This window comes from Oncorhynchus mykiss, chromosome 4 (assembly GCF_013265735.2).
Source record: "Oncorhynchus mykiss isolate Arlee chromosome 4, USDA_OmykA_1.1, whole genome shotgun sequence".
NCBI classification, from domain to species: domain Eukaryota; kingdom Metazoa; phylum Chordata; class Actinopteri; order Salmoniformes; family Salmonidae; genus Oncorhynchus; species Oncorhynchus mykiss.
The window spans coordinates 23,966,040-23,979,389 of record NC_048568.1 but is presented as its reverse complement, the minus strand read 5'-3'; the positions used below and the strand labels follow the sequence as shown (position 1 = coordinate 23,979,389).

At 41.1% G+C, this 13,350-nt stretch overlaps 1 long non-coding RNA gene across 1 annotated transcript; it reads left to right on the top strand.

The window, feature by feature from the left end:
- The first annotated feature begins 3,756 nt into the window (after positions 1-3,756).
- LOC118964396 lies at positions 3,757-11,775 on the top strand. The gene is made up of 3 exons (XR_005051443.1): positions 3,757-3,817; positions 7,696-7,794; positions 11,462-11,775. It is a non-coding gene; the product is annotated as an uncharacterized LOC118964396 (long non-coding RNA).
- Positions 11,776-13,350: the final 1,575 nt, after the last annotated feature.

Below are 13,350 nucleotides of genomic sequence, written 5' to 3'. Positions count from 1 at the left end.
CAAAAAGTTAAATATTGCAGCTTTAAATGTTTCATTGGTATGAGTTGAATGACATCGTATTTCCATGTAGTACTGGATGGAAAAATCCTGTACATGTGTAATGCATTAGTGTCCTTTTGTAAAATTACAGATACAGAATCTCAAAGCTGGGGGGAGAGATATCCCGGACTGGGTGAAGTGAGCAATGCACCGGTAAACTATTACCATATTTGTTTCAGTTTTAAATTAGGTCATGGTGTGTTTCTTGTAAGGTACATATGTTGTTCAAATCAAATCAAATCAAATTGTATTTGTCACATACACATGGTTAGCAGATGTTAATGCGAGTGTAGCGAAATGCTTGTGCTTCTAGTTCCGACAATGCAGTAATAACCAACAAGTAATCTAACTAACAATTCCAAAACTACTGTCTTGTACACAGTGTGAGGGGATAAAGAATATGTACATAAGGATATATGAATGAGTGATGGTACAGAGCAGCATAGGCAGATACAGTAGATTGTATCGAGTACAGTATATACATATGAGATGAGTATGTAAACAAAGTGGCATAGATAAAGTGGCTAGTGATACATGTATTACATAAGGATACAGTCGATGATATAGAGTACAGTATATACGTATGCCTATGAGATGAATAATGTAGGGTGAGTAACATTATATAAGGTAGCATTGGTTAAAGTGGCTAGTGATATATTTACATCATTTCCCATCAATTCCCATTATTAAAGTGGCTGGAGTTGAGTCAGTGTCAGTGTGTTGGCAGCAGCCACTCAATGTTAGTGGTGGCTGTTTAACAGTCTGATAGCCTTGAGATAGAAGCTGTTTTTCAGTCTCTCGGTCCCAGCTTTGATGCACCTGTACTGACCTCGCCTTCTGGATGATAGCGGGGTGAACAGGCAGTGGCTCGGGTGGTTGATGTCCTTGATGATCTTTATGGCCTTCCTGTGACATCGGGTGGTGTATGTGTCCTGGAGGGCAGGTAGTTTGCCCCCGGTGATGCGTTGTGCAGACCTCACTACCCTCTGGAGAGCCTTACGGTTGAGGGCGGAGCAGTTGCCGTACCAGGCGGTGATACAGCCCGCCAGGATGCTCTCGATTGTGCATCTGTAGAAGTTTGTGAGTGCTTTTGGTGACAAGCCGAATTTCTTCAGCCTCCTGAGGTTGAAGAGGCGCTGCTGCGCCTTCTTCACAATGCTGTCTGTGTGAGTGGACCAATTCAGTTTGTCTGTGATGTGTATGCCGAGGAACTTAAAACTTGCTACCCTCTCCACTACTGTTCCATCGATGTGGATAGGGGGGTGTTCCCTCTGCTGTTTCCTGAAGTCCACAATCATCTCCTTAGTTTTGTTGACGTTGAGTGTGAGGTTATTTTCCTGACACCACACTCCGAGGGCTCTCACCTCCTCCCTGTAGGCCGTCTCGTCGTTGTTGGTAATCAAGCCTACCACTGTTGTGTCGTCCGCAAACTTGATGATTGAGTTGGAGGCGTGCGTGGCCACGCAGTCGTGGGTGAACAGGGAGTACAGGAGAGGGCTCAGAACGCACCCTTGTGGGGCCCCAGTGTTGAGGATCAGCGGGGAGGAGATGTTGTTGCCTACCCTCACCACCTGGGGGCGGCCCGTCAGGAAGTCCAGTACCCAGTTGCACAGGGCGGGGTCGAGACCCAGGGTCTCGAGCTTGATGACGAGCTTGGAGGGTACTATGGTGTTGAATGCCGAACTGTAGTCAATGAACAGCATTCTCACATAGGTATTCCTCTTGTCCAGATGGGTTAGGGCAGTGTGCAGTGTGGTTGAGATTGCATCGTCTGTGGACCTATTTGGGCGGTAAGCAAATTGGAGTGGGTCTAGGGTGTCAGGTAGGGTGGAGGTGATATGGTCCTTGACTAGTCTCTCAAAGCACTTCATGATGACGGAAGTGAGTGCTACGGGGCGGTAGTCGTTTAGCTCAGTTACCTTAGCTTTCTTGGGAACAGGAACAATGGTGGCCCTCTTGAAGCATGTGGGAACAGCAGACTGGTATAGGGATGTCATTGTTCTATACAGAACCCTGATAACCGGCCTCATGTCAACGAAGAATATGAAAGAAAACAAAGGGAAGAGGGCCTTTGAGAACTCCAACCTTTGCAGACATTATAGGTACAGTGGAGTCCAAATCATGACATTTTACATGACATTTGAATATCTTCTCCAGCTAATATTTGTTTTCCCCCTTTACAGCAGGTGTAAGTCTTTGCAACTCAATGCTACAGAGGTAAACATAGGTTGGCATTGCCTGTACTGCCTGAAATATGCACCTAACCGCAAGGGAGGCAGTGGGAGGGCCAATGAGTAAGGGAATGGAAGAGCTTAAGATGTTAAGAGCATCAAGCCTGTTCCGACAGCACTTTTTTGTTTGTTTATTATACTCTACCGTTCAAAAGTTTGGGGTCAATTAGAAATGTCCTTGTTTTTGAAAGATGGCTGATTTATGTTAAATGGAACATCTACATAGGCTTACAGAGGCCCATTATCAGCAACCATCCCTCCTGTGTTCCAGGAGTGCCCGCAACACACTGCATTGTTGGCAATCCCTGTTGAATTCATGGTGTGTTTTGATCAAATCAGATCAAAATGTGTTCTTAACCTCACTCCAATATTTAAATGTAGTTGATTATTAGTTGAGAACTGTTTTCAAACTTGACAGTAATGAAATAAAAATAACTGGCTGTTGGCTGTGTTTTTGAGTGGGTGAATAAAACCAAATAGCTCAACCAAATATTACCAGCATTTCCATGTTGAAATGACACGGTGTGCCCAGTGGGATATCTCTTTCTGGCACAAGCAATGGACCACTATGGGGAATGTGAAGGAGAGCCCTTCACTATGGACAATATGACTATTTTAAAATATGGATTCAAAGTATTTATTTACATTTTTAAACTGTAGATTATTGGATGCAATGTTATGTATTTTCTCCACCAATTCATCATTCATTTAATCCACAACCTGTGCTTTCTGTCACATCCAAACATGTCCTGTTGTATTGCATTGCTCATATTGCCTAATTGGTGGGAGTGCCTGCTTGGCACAGGTGCCTGCAATGTGAAATCAGGGCCTGTGTGTTTCCTTGAAAAGGTGTGTTTCCTGACTCTGTGGGAGAGCCATTAGTTTTAGCCACCAGCCATGTGTGTTTACCAGCCATAGTCTGCAGTAAAAAATAATAATACTTTTACAACTATTTATTTCTCAGTTCCTCTTTAAGCCTTTTAGATGACAAGGTATTGGCCAGCCTATCACAGGGAACAAATACAATCATTCACTTTCCTCAAAACCTCTCTCTCAAAATAGCTAATGTGCCATCTACAGCTATTTGTTCCAAGCTTAACACAGAAAACCAACAGCATTTCTCCTTTGCCAGCCAAGATAATCCATCCACCTGACAGGTGTGGCATATCAAGAAGCTGATTAAACAGCATGATCATTACACAGGTGCACCTTGTGCTGGGGAGAATAAAAGGCCACTCTAAAATGTGCAATTTTTTGACACAACACAATGCCACAGATGTCTCAAATTTTGAGGGAATGTGCAATTGGCATGCTGATTGCAGGAATGTCCACCAGAGCTGTTGCCAGATAATTGAATGTTAATTTCTCTGCCATAAGCTGCCTCCAATGTAGTTTCAAAAATGTGGCAGTACGTCCAACCGGCCTCACAACCGCAGACCACGTGTAACTATGCCTGCCTAGGACCTCCACATCCGGCTTCTTCACATGTGGGATCGTCTGAGACCAGCCACCTGGACAACTGATGAAACTGAGGAGTGTTTCTGTTGGTAATTAAAGCCTTTTGTGTGGAAAGACTGGCTAGGCCTGGCTCCCAAGTGGGTGGGCATAAGCCTTCCCAGGCCCACCCATGGCTGCACCCCTGACCAGTCATGTGAAATCCATAGATTAGGGCCTAATGAATTTATTGATATTCACTGATTTCCTTATTATGAACTGTAACTCAGTAAAATAATTTAAATTGTTGCATGTTGCGTTTATATTTGTGTTCAGCATATATTTGCCCATTGCAGAAGTGCTCAGAAAGTGACTTTCTTGGACCTGAATGCCAAAACATTCAAGAGATAAAGGTGCTCAGAATTCATCACTGGAAAAGATAAACGGTTGAGATTTATATAAATTAACAGCGTACAAAAATTGACATTTTTTTACTTGAAAAGTCAAATATCTAAAAACGCGTAAACTACGATTTATTTCATGTTGTAGTTTAGACCTATTTTACATGATCTGAGGTTCTTGTGTTGTACCCACTATCGGTTGAGACACAACATGCTCTTGGGTGTCAGGTTTTGTCTGATAAATGTTCTAAAATACAATTGAAATTCTGACTTTCAAATGGTACCACAAAGACAGAGGTCCACAGATCAGATGAGGTTGACTTGAATGGGAATATCTGTTGTTTTAAATTATACTGCCAATCCTCCATAGGAAACTTATTGAAATCATAGAAATATAGATAATAATATAGACATGACCATTTAAGTTGACATTCAATGTTGGGTGGATTGGCAGCCATCTTTGTGGTTGTAATTAGAAGTAAAAATGTAAATTCAATTTAAATGTCAATGGTATGGTGTACCAGCTAAATTGTAGTGGTCTAAAGTGATAGGTCGATTCTATTATTTAAAAAAAAATAATTTATGTCACCTTTATTTAACCAGGTAGGCTAGTTGAGAACAAGTTCTCATTTACAACTGCGACCTGGCCAAGATAAAGCATAGCAGTGTGAGCAAACAACAATACAGAGTTACACATGAAGTAAACAATAAACAAGTCAATAACACAGAAAAAGTCTATATACATTGTGTGCAAAAGGCATGAGGAGGTAGGTGAATAATTACAATTTAGCAGATTAACACTGGAGTGATAAATTATCAGATGGTCATGTGCAGGTAGAGGTACTGGTGTGCAAAAGAGCAGAAAAGTAAATAAATAAAAACAGTATGGGGATGAGGTAGGTAAATGTGGTGGGCTATTTACCGATGGACTATGTACAGCTGCAGCGATCGATTAGCTGCTCAGATAGCTGATGTTTGAAGTTGGTGAGGGAGATAAAAGTCTCCAACTTCAGCGATTTTTGCTGAAATGACACCCACCTTGTGTTCAAGAGCAAGTTGTGTCAGGCACAACAGATGGTGGGCACAACACAAAAACCTTGAAAGATGTAAGGTCTAAGCTACAACATATGCAACTATGAAAAAAATCAATTTTACACATTTTTGGATAATTTTTGTTTAAGGTAGAAAATCGAATTTTTATTCAAAAACATATTTTTCAATAAATTAGAAAATAGTTTGACAACCCAGCTTGTAAGGTTCTAAATGATATCAAACTGAACCTTTTTTATTTTCCAGTAATGAAGACACGGATGTCTCATGGTATAGTGGGGTATGCAAATGAGCCAACTGTGAGCATCTCTATCTCTTGAATGCTTTGGCATTCAGGTCCAAAAAGTAACTTTCTGATAACTGTTAAATTACAAGGGATGCTCTCAAAAAGTGATTGAATTCATATAGATTTAGCCAAAAGTATGCCAATAATTAAACAACACATCAATATGACTGCTGATTGCATTTTATTTATTTAACATGGCAAGTCAGTTAAGAACAAATTCGTATTTACAATGATGGCCAACACCGGACAACACCGGACAACACTGGGACAATTGCAAGCCCGTTGTGATACAGCCTGGATTTGAACCAGGGTGTCTGTAGTGACGCCTCTAGCACTGAGCTGCAGAGCCTTAGACCGCTGCGCCACTCAGGAGGCCCTGAGTGTTTGACTACAGGCATAGATTGATCTAATAAAATGTGCAAAAAAACTAATATCCACCACCTGACAACAACAGATGGGGTCTGCTTCAAATTAATAAACTATTTGATATGAGTGTAGGAGTGATGTAGAGCAGTGCGTAGTGACCAATACATCACTGGAGACCAAGCTTCCTGCCATCCAGGACCTAAATACTATTCAGAGGAAAGCCCCAAAAATGGTCATATACTGTTCTCTCTGCTACTACACAGCAAGAGGTACCGGTGCGCCAAGTCTAGGACCAAAAAGCTCCTTAACAGCTTCCACCCCCAAGCCATAAGACTGCTGAACAATGAATCAAATGGCCACTCTGACTATTTACAATGACCCCCCCACCCCACCCCATTTATTTTTACACTGCTGCTACTTGCTATTTATTATCTATGCATAGTCTCTTTACCCCTACCTACATGTACAAATTATCTCGGCTAACCTGTCCCCCCGCACATTGACTCAGTACCGATAACCCCTGTATATAGCCTTGTTATTTTATTGTGTTATCTTTTCCTTTCTGGAACTACATTGTTGGTTAAGGGCTTGTAAGTAAGCATTTCACGGCAAGGTCTACTACACCTATTGTATCCGGCGCATGTGACAAATAAAGTTTGATTTGATTCTACATTACTCTGTAACACAACTTCCTGGAATTGGAATTCCATTGGGATAGTGTGTAAACTTTTCTTAGCGCATACAGTGTTGTTCCGATTTTATTTATTTAACCCTTATTTTACCAGGTAAGTTGACTGAGAACACATTCTCATTTGATGGCCAAGTTCTTTTTTCCAGGTATTAAAGAATTCCGCCACAGTATTCCTCCTTGTACTACAGTAAAGGAACGCCAACCAGTAATGGAATCTTAAGGGATTTATATGATTTGGTCGATTGGTGATTGTTTGACTATATGCATCATTTTATGCTTTAAAATGTGCAACAAAACTAATAATTACCACCTGACATTGTCAAAGTTGGGTCAGCATGCTCCCATTCACTTTCTGATGTGAGTTTATTATGGGATATATGCATTGGTTATGATGAGCTACTTGAAGCTGGGCTCCTGCACCCTGGGCCAAAGGCAGAGCCAGACTGAGCTATGGTTAGGGTTAGGGTTGAGGACATTAAGCTAGGGTTAGGGTTATTGCTAGGGTTAGGGTTGAGCAGGGGTGTGGACATTAAGTTAGGGTTAGGGTTGAGGACATTAAGCTAGGGTTAGCGTTATTGTTTCTTAGCTCTCTTAAAAGTGTATGAATTGTCAGCCAATTCCAACAGTTGAATCGTTACATCTTTATTGTTGTAGCAAATTTGGAGGAAGCTATTATAGACTATGCAGCCCTTGTCTTCCTTGTCTGTCAGAGGCTTGCTGTTTTGGCAAGGGGGAGGCTATAAAAAACACTGATGCTGACACAGAATCCCCTTTGGGCATTGAATGATTTATTAATAGAAAAAAAGGACACATTTTAACGTTTCACCTCAGGAAGTGGGGTAAACGGCGAATGTTATGAGAGGATGAATAATGTATTGAAATGTAAATGAAAAATGCATGACCTGAAAAACAAAGATATCTCAGAGAATTATTTCTCCCACTTTACCTCACCAAAACGTGCCTACATTTATCTTAAAACATCTTAAAAGCATTCCTGGCCAAATAGAGAAATGTTCAATTGTTTGCTATCTTGATGATGATCATGATTTTGGAATTCCATTTGTTTAGAATCAGGCCGATTGAAAGCAGGACTACCCTCCCTCTCGCTGGCTGCTCTGACAGCTCTCTATCCATTGCTGGTATTTTCCAGGCCAGTGTTGTCTATACCAGGTCTTTCTGTATGCTTCTTTTTAACAGTGGGATCTCGGGAGTCCTCACATCAAGCTACAAGTTGTGTTCACATTTTACAGAGGTGGCCAGCCAGGTGACACTGCAGTGGGTGGAACGTTCACACAGGTAGTAAACCACACTCTCCTCTCTTACTCTATTCTCAGTTCCCCTCTCCTTTATTCTATGTTTTCCGCTGAATTCCTCTCCCCCCACTGGGCACAAACTGGTTAAATCAATGTTGTTTCAACGTAATTTGCCAATATTTTGTGACGTGGAATCTACGTTGGATTTTGAAAAAAGTCAAACGTAAAATGTTGTATGCCATCATGGGAACCAAGGTTTTCCACCAATGCTCCTTATAGGACACATCACTGCACTCTATACTCCTCTGTAAACTGGTCATCTCTGTATACCTGTCGCAAGACCCACTGGTTGATGCTTATTTATAAAACCCTCTTAGGCCTCACTCCCCCCTATCTGAGATATCTAATGCAGCCCTCGTCCTCCACATATAACACCCGTTCTGCCAGTCACATTCTGTTAAAGGTCCCCAAAGCACACACATTCCTGGGTCGCTCCTCTTTTCAGTTCGCTGCAGCTAGTGACTGGAACAAGCTGCAACAAACACTCAAACAGGACAGTTTATCTCAATCTCTTAATTCAAAGACTCAATCGAGGACACTCTTACTGACAATTGTGGCTGCTTTGCGTGATGTATTGTTGTCTCTACCTTCTTGCCCTTTGTGCTGTTGTCTGTGCCCAATAATGTTTGTACCATGTTTTGTGCTGCTACTATGTTGTGTTGCTACCATGTTGTTGTCATGTTATGTTGATACCATGCTGTGTTATCATGTGTTGCTGCCTTGCTATGTTGTTGTATACTCTTTATGCAGTGTTGTGTTGTCTCTCTTGATGTGTTTTTGTCCTATATTTATATTTTATTTATTTTTAATCCCAGCTCCCATCCCCACAGGAGGCCTTTTGCCTTTTGGTAGGCCGTCATTGTAAATAATAATTTGTTCTTAACTGACTAGCCTAGTTAAATAAATGTTAAATATATTTTTTAAATTTTTTAGAAATTCTTATCAGACTGAAACTTTTCCAGTTGAAAGTATACATAAATACAATATAATTTTGTATTCTAAGTTTTATTTATTTATTTATTTTAAAATATGCAAATGAAGACCCACCTCCTTAAATATGTGCTAATTTGCATATTACGAGAATCCGTTTTTCAACACATTGCTTCAAGGCAGAATGTTGTTTTTTGTTTTATTGTGATAAGACACTCAGGGGTCAGACCAGTGGTTTTGCCCACAAAGATAGTTTTGGGGCATCACTACCATTTTTACAGAGTTCAGACATTCATCTGCATTCTGTGTTCCTCTGTGCTGCATTCTTTTCAGGAGGTTATCATTTGACATCCTATGATAGAGGTGGATCTTTACCATTTTCCAGGGCTTGCTCGTACCAGCACCAAGATGACTAGCATCTACCGTGATTAGGGATTTTGTCTATTTTGTTTAAACTCAGTTTTTCACAACTCCCGACATTTATTAATCCTAGAAAAAATGTCCTTATTAAGAATGTGAAATGTCAGAATAATAGTATAATGATTTATTTCAGCTTTTATTTCTTTCATCACATTCCCAGTGGGGCAGAAGTTTACATACACTCAATTAGTATTTGGTAGCTTTGCCTTTAAATTGCTTAACTTTGGTCAAAAGTTTCGGGTAGCCATCCACAAGCTTCCCAAAATAATTTGGGTGAATTTTGGCCCATTCCTCCTGACAGAGCTGGTGTAACTGAGTCAGATTTGAAGGCCTCCTTGCTCACACGCCTTTTCACTTCTGCCCACAAATTTCCTATGGGATTGAGGTCAGGGCTTTGTGATGGCAACTCCAATAACTTGACTTTGTTGTCCTTAAGCCATTTTGCCACAACTTTGGAAGTATGCTTGGGGTCATTGTCCATTTGGAAGACCCATTTGCGACCAAGTTTTAACTTCCTGACTGATGTCTTGAGATGTTGCTTCAATATATCAACATACTTTTCCTACCTCATGATGCCATCTATTTTGTGAAGTGCACCAGTCCCTCCTGCAGCAAAGTACCGCCACAATTGATGCTGCCACCCCCGTGTTCTTCAGTTCGCAAGCCACCCCCTTTTTCCTCCAAACATAACGATGGTTCTATTTTTGTTTCATTATACCAGCGGACATTTCTCCAAAAAGTACAATCTTTTTTTCCATGTGCAAACCGTAGTCTGGCTTTTTTATGGCGGTTTTGGAGCAGTGGCTTCTTCCTTGCTGAGCGGCCTTTCAGGTTATGTTGATATAGGACTTGTTTTACTGTGGATATAGATACTTTTGTACCTGTTTTCTCCAGCATCTTCACAAGGTCCTTTGATGTTGTTCTGGGATTGATCTGCACTTTTCGCGCCAAAGTATGTTCATCTCTAGGAGACAGAACGCGTCTCCTTCCTGAGCGGTATGACGGCTGGTGTTTAAACTTGCGTACTATTGTTTGTACAGATGAGCGTGGTACATTCAGGCATTTGGAAATTGCTCCCAAGGATGAGACAGACTTGTGGAAGTCTTGGCTGATTTCTTTTGATTTTCCCATGATGTCAAGCAAAGAGGCACTGAGTTTGAAGGTAGACCTTGAAATATCTCCAATTGACTCAAATGATGTCAATTAGCCTACCAGAAGCTTCTAAAGCCATTACATCATTTTCTGGAATTTTACAAGCTATTCAATGGCACAGTCAATTTAGTGTATGTAAACTTATGACCCACTGGAATTGTGATACAGTGAATTATAAGTGAAATAATCTGTCTGTTAACAATTGTTGGAAAAACGACTTGTGTCATGCACAAAGTAGATGTCCTAATCGACTTGCCAAAACGATAGTTTGTTAACAAGACATTTGTGGAGTGGTTGAAAAACGTGTTTTAATGACTCCAACCTAAGTGTATGTAAACTTCCAACTCCAACTGTAGCTATGTTTTTCTATCACTTTGTTTATTCACTTTGAATACATTTGCTGGAGCAGGGAAAAACATGTTATTTATACACAGCAAGTCACCTACTCTCTCTTTTTTATTTTACCTGTCACTCTCCTGTCATGTCTCTGATATGAGCTGAGATGCAAGGAAATCATTTTTTGTTTAGAGCTGCGTAACCAAGTCCAAGTTTGTGGGCTAGAAGAACCATCCTCACATCTATATCAAATGGCACATCTTCTCTGGAGCCCTCCTGCAGCCTGGAGGAAGTGTGAACACTCCTCCTAAATGCATCATGATCACCTTCACACTGTGCACATTCTATCATGACAAAATGACAGAATCCCTGGTTGGTGGGGTCTATGATGATTTTCAGTCCAGTGTTTAGACACTTAGGGCAAATCATGTACACGTTGGTTTATTTGAGACATGGAATATAAGCCACTGTTGGCTGGCTGCTGTCTGGTTGATCGCTGCTAGCTGTCATCTTCATCTCAACTAATTTGCGTCTCAACACCCTGACATCTGACATTGTATTCCCCTTTAACTGTGCTGTGCTGTTAAATGTTCAAAAGCACAGTGATAACACATAGGAAATTCAACTAACTTTTGGCTGTCTAACTTTTGAGTGGGTAAATATAGGTTGTAATCTCATTGATCAACATCACAACCAAATATTACCCAATTATACACATTGAAATGATATGGTGTGCCCAGTGGGCCCTCTCCTCTAATTTCCACTTCTCAATTCTCTCCTATATTTCATTTTCTCTTCTCATTTCAAACCAGCTGGGTCCAGCTGACCAGGCAAGGCTGAGCGGTGGAAGCGCATGGTGTGCTGACTAGGAGGAGAACCTTGGAAATACAGACTCCTCTAAGCTGAGGGGATCCACTGGCTAATGCCCCTTGCTCTCAGCCACTCTAGTTTGATGTGTTGGGCTTACACTTAAATGCATGGGGCTTAGGATTTCTTGGTTCCTCTACACGGTGCACCTGATATCCCTTTAGTTTGATTGACGTCACAATTTGGATTTGTCTTATTATTTGTTCATGTTTATGTTGATCATTCACGATAAACAAACATATAAGTAATAAAATCCACCTCCTCCTTAAGCAGAGTGCATTTTTAAATTCCCAGCCAGCCTGCCATAGTATCCAGAGGAACCATAGCATTGGTTAACAGGGTTGCTGAGTGTTCCATCCATGGGGGCGATGACCGGAGAGGAGGGAGTAATAGCCTACATGATCATTGTTGCTTCAGTGTTATCTGTTGTGATATAACGATAGGGCATGTGGTCTATGACTTAATGTAGGACACGGTGTTGTGTCCTCTGTGGATAGAACCAAGAAGCTACAACAGAGCAAACTGTTACTGTTATGTCCAATATCAATAATTTACACAGGTGAAAGCGTAGACTTTACAACAAGACATGTATAGCGACTCAGCATTCTGTACTATACAAAGGACAAAAAGGTCTTAACCCAGGTTAGCTGGTGAATAATTCAAAGAAATATCAAAAATAGAAGTAAGAGTGAGCTGATAAGAAGAGCACTGGTAGGTTAAACATGGTTTTGCATCTTAAAGCGTATTACAGTACATCTCCCTGTGGTGTCTGTGAGGTCTCTTGTTGTTGTTGTTACTGTTACCATCAGGACTAATATTGAACGGATATAAATGGGTAAGAAGGTGAATGTTCCACCACAAGGTATCCATTGACATCGTTAGTGACATCATTATTGGTATTCAACTATTTGAAATGTGTGTGAGGTAATGGGTTGAGTTGGGGCCAATGTTTTGATAAATGAGAAGACCTGTTATCGTCTCACTTCTGTGAAATGCAAGGAGACCTTTAATCTATTTTGTAAAGTACACCTGATCCGATGGACGTCTGACTCATATTGTGATCATCAATGTTTAGTAAAGTGGCGCTATCAGCAGATACTATCACACACAAACAGACACAGACACAGGAAACCATCTGAAACAGGATGAGATATAAAGCTCAGGCCACAGACAGGGTCACCTGGATACCCAGGCCACTCCTTCATCGACCTGATGATGAATAGGCCTCTACATCTCACCAGGGAGAACATAATCTTTCTTTATCTTTAGCCATTATTGAAGTTTCCTCAGAGTTATCATTCACAGAGAGGATGTTCCTCATTCTTCTTGTTTGACTTGACGGGCTGCTAGGATTGGAAGACCCTGTGAGGTCCTGACACCCTCCACCCATCTCGCCTCTCATCTCCCTCTCTGAGGAGTAAACACCCTTTTGAGTCTCTGGGAGCTATTTTAGATTATGCATGTTTGCTGTCTCCTTGTACTGGGAAATTACCTTGTGTGTGTGTGTGTGTGTGTGTGTGTGTGTGTGTGTGTGTTAAACAGGGAGGGATAGTCTCCTTGTCCGAGATGGAAACCTTAGCAAACAGGCTGGTGACACAGGAAAGGGCCAGACAATGGCTTGTAGTGCAGTTTGCTCTGGAAGATATGAGGGTTTTACCCCTCCTTCAGGACGGAGTGTACTCAGCGTCAACAAGATAGATAAGCAGATCAGTCCAGGGTTGGGTAGGTTACTTTCTAAATGGAATCCGTTACAATTGTAGTCAGTAATGTCACTTTGTATTACCCAAACTCAGTAATGTAATCTGATAGCATTCAGTTACTTTTAGATTACTTT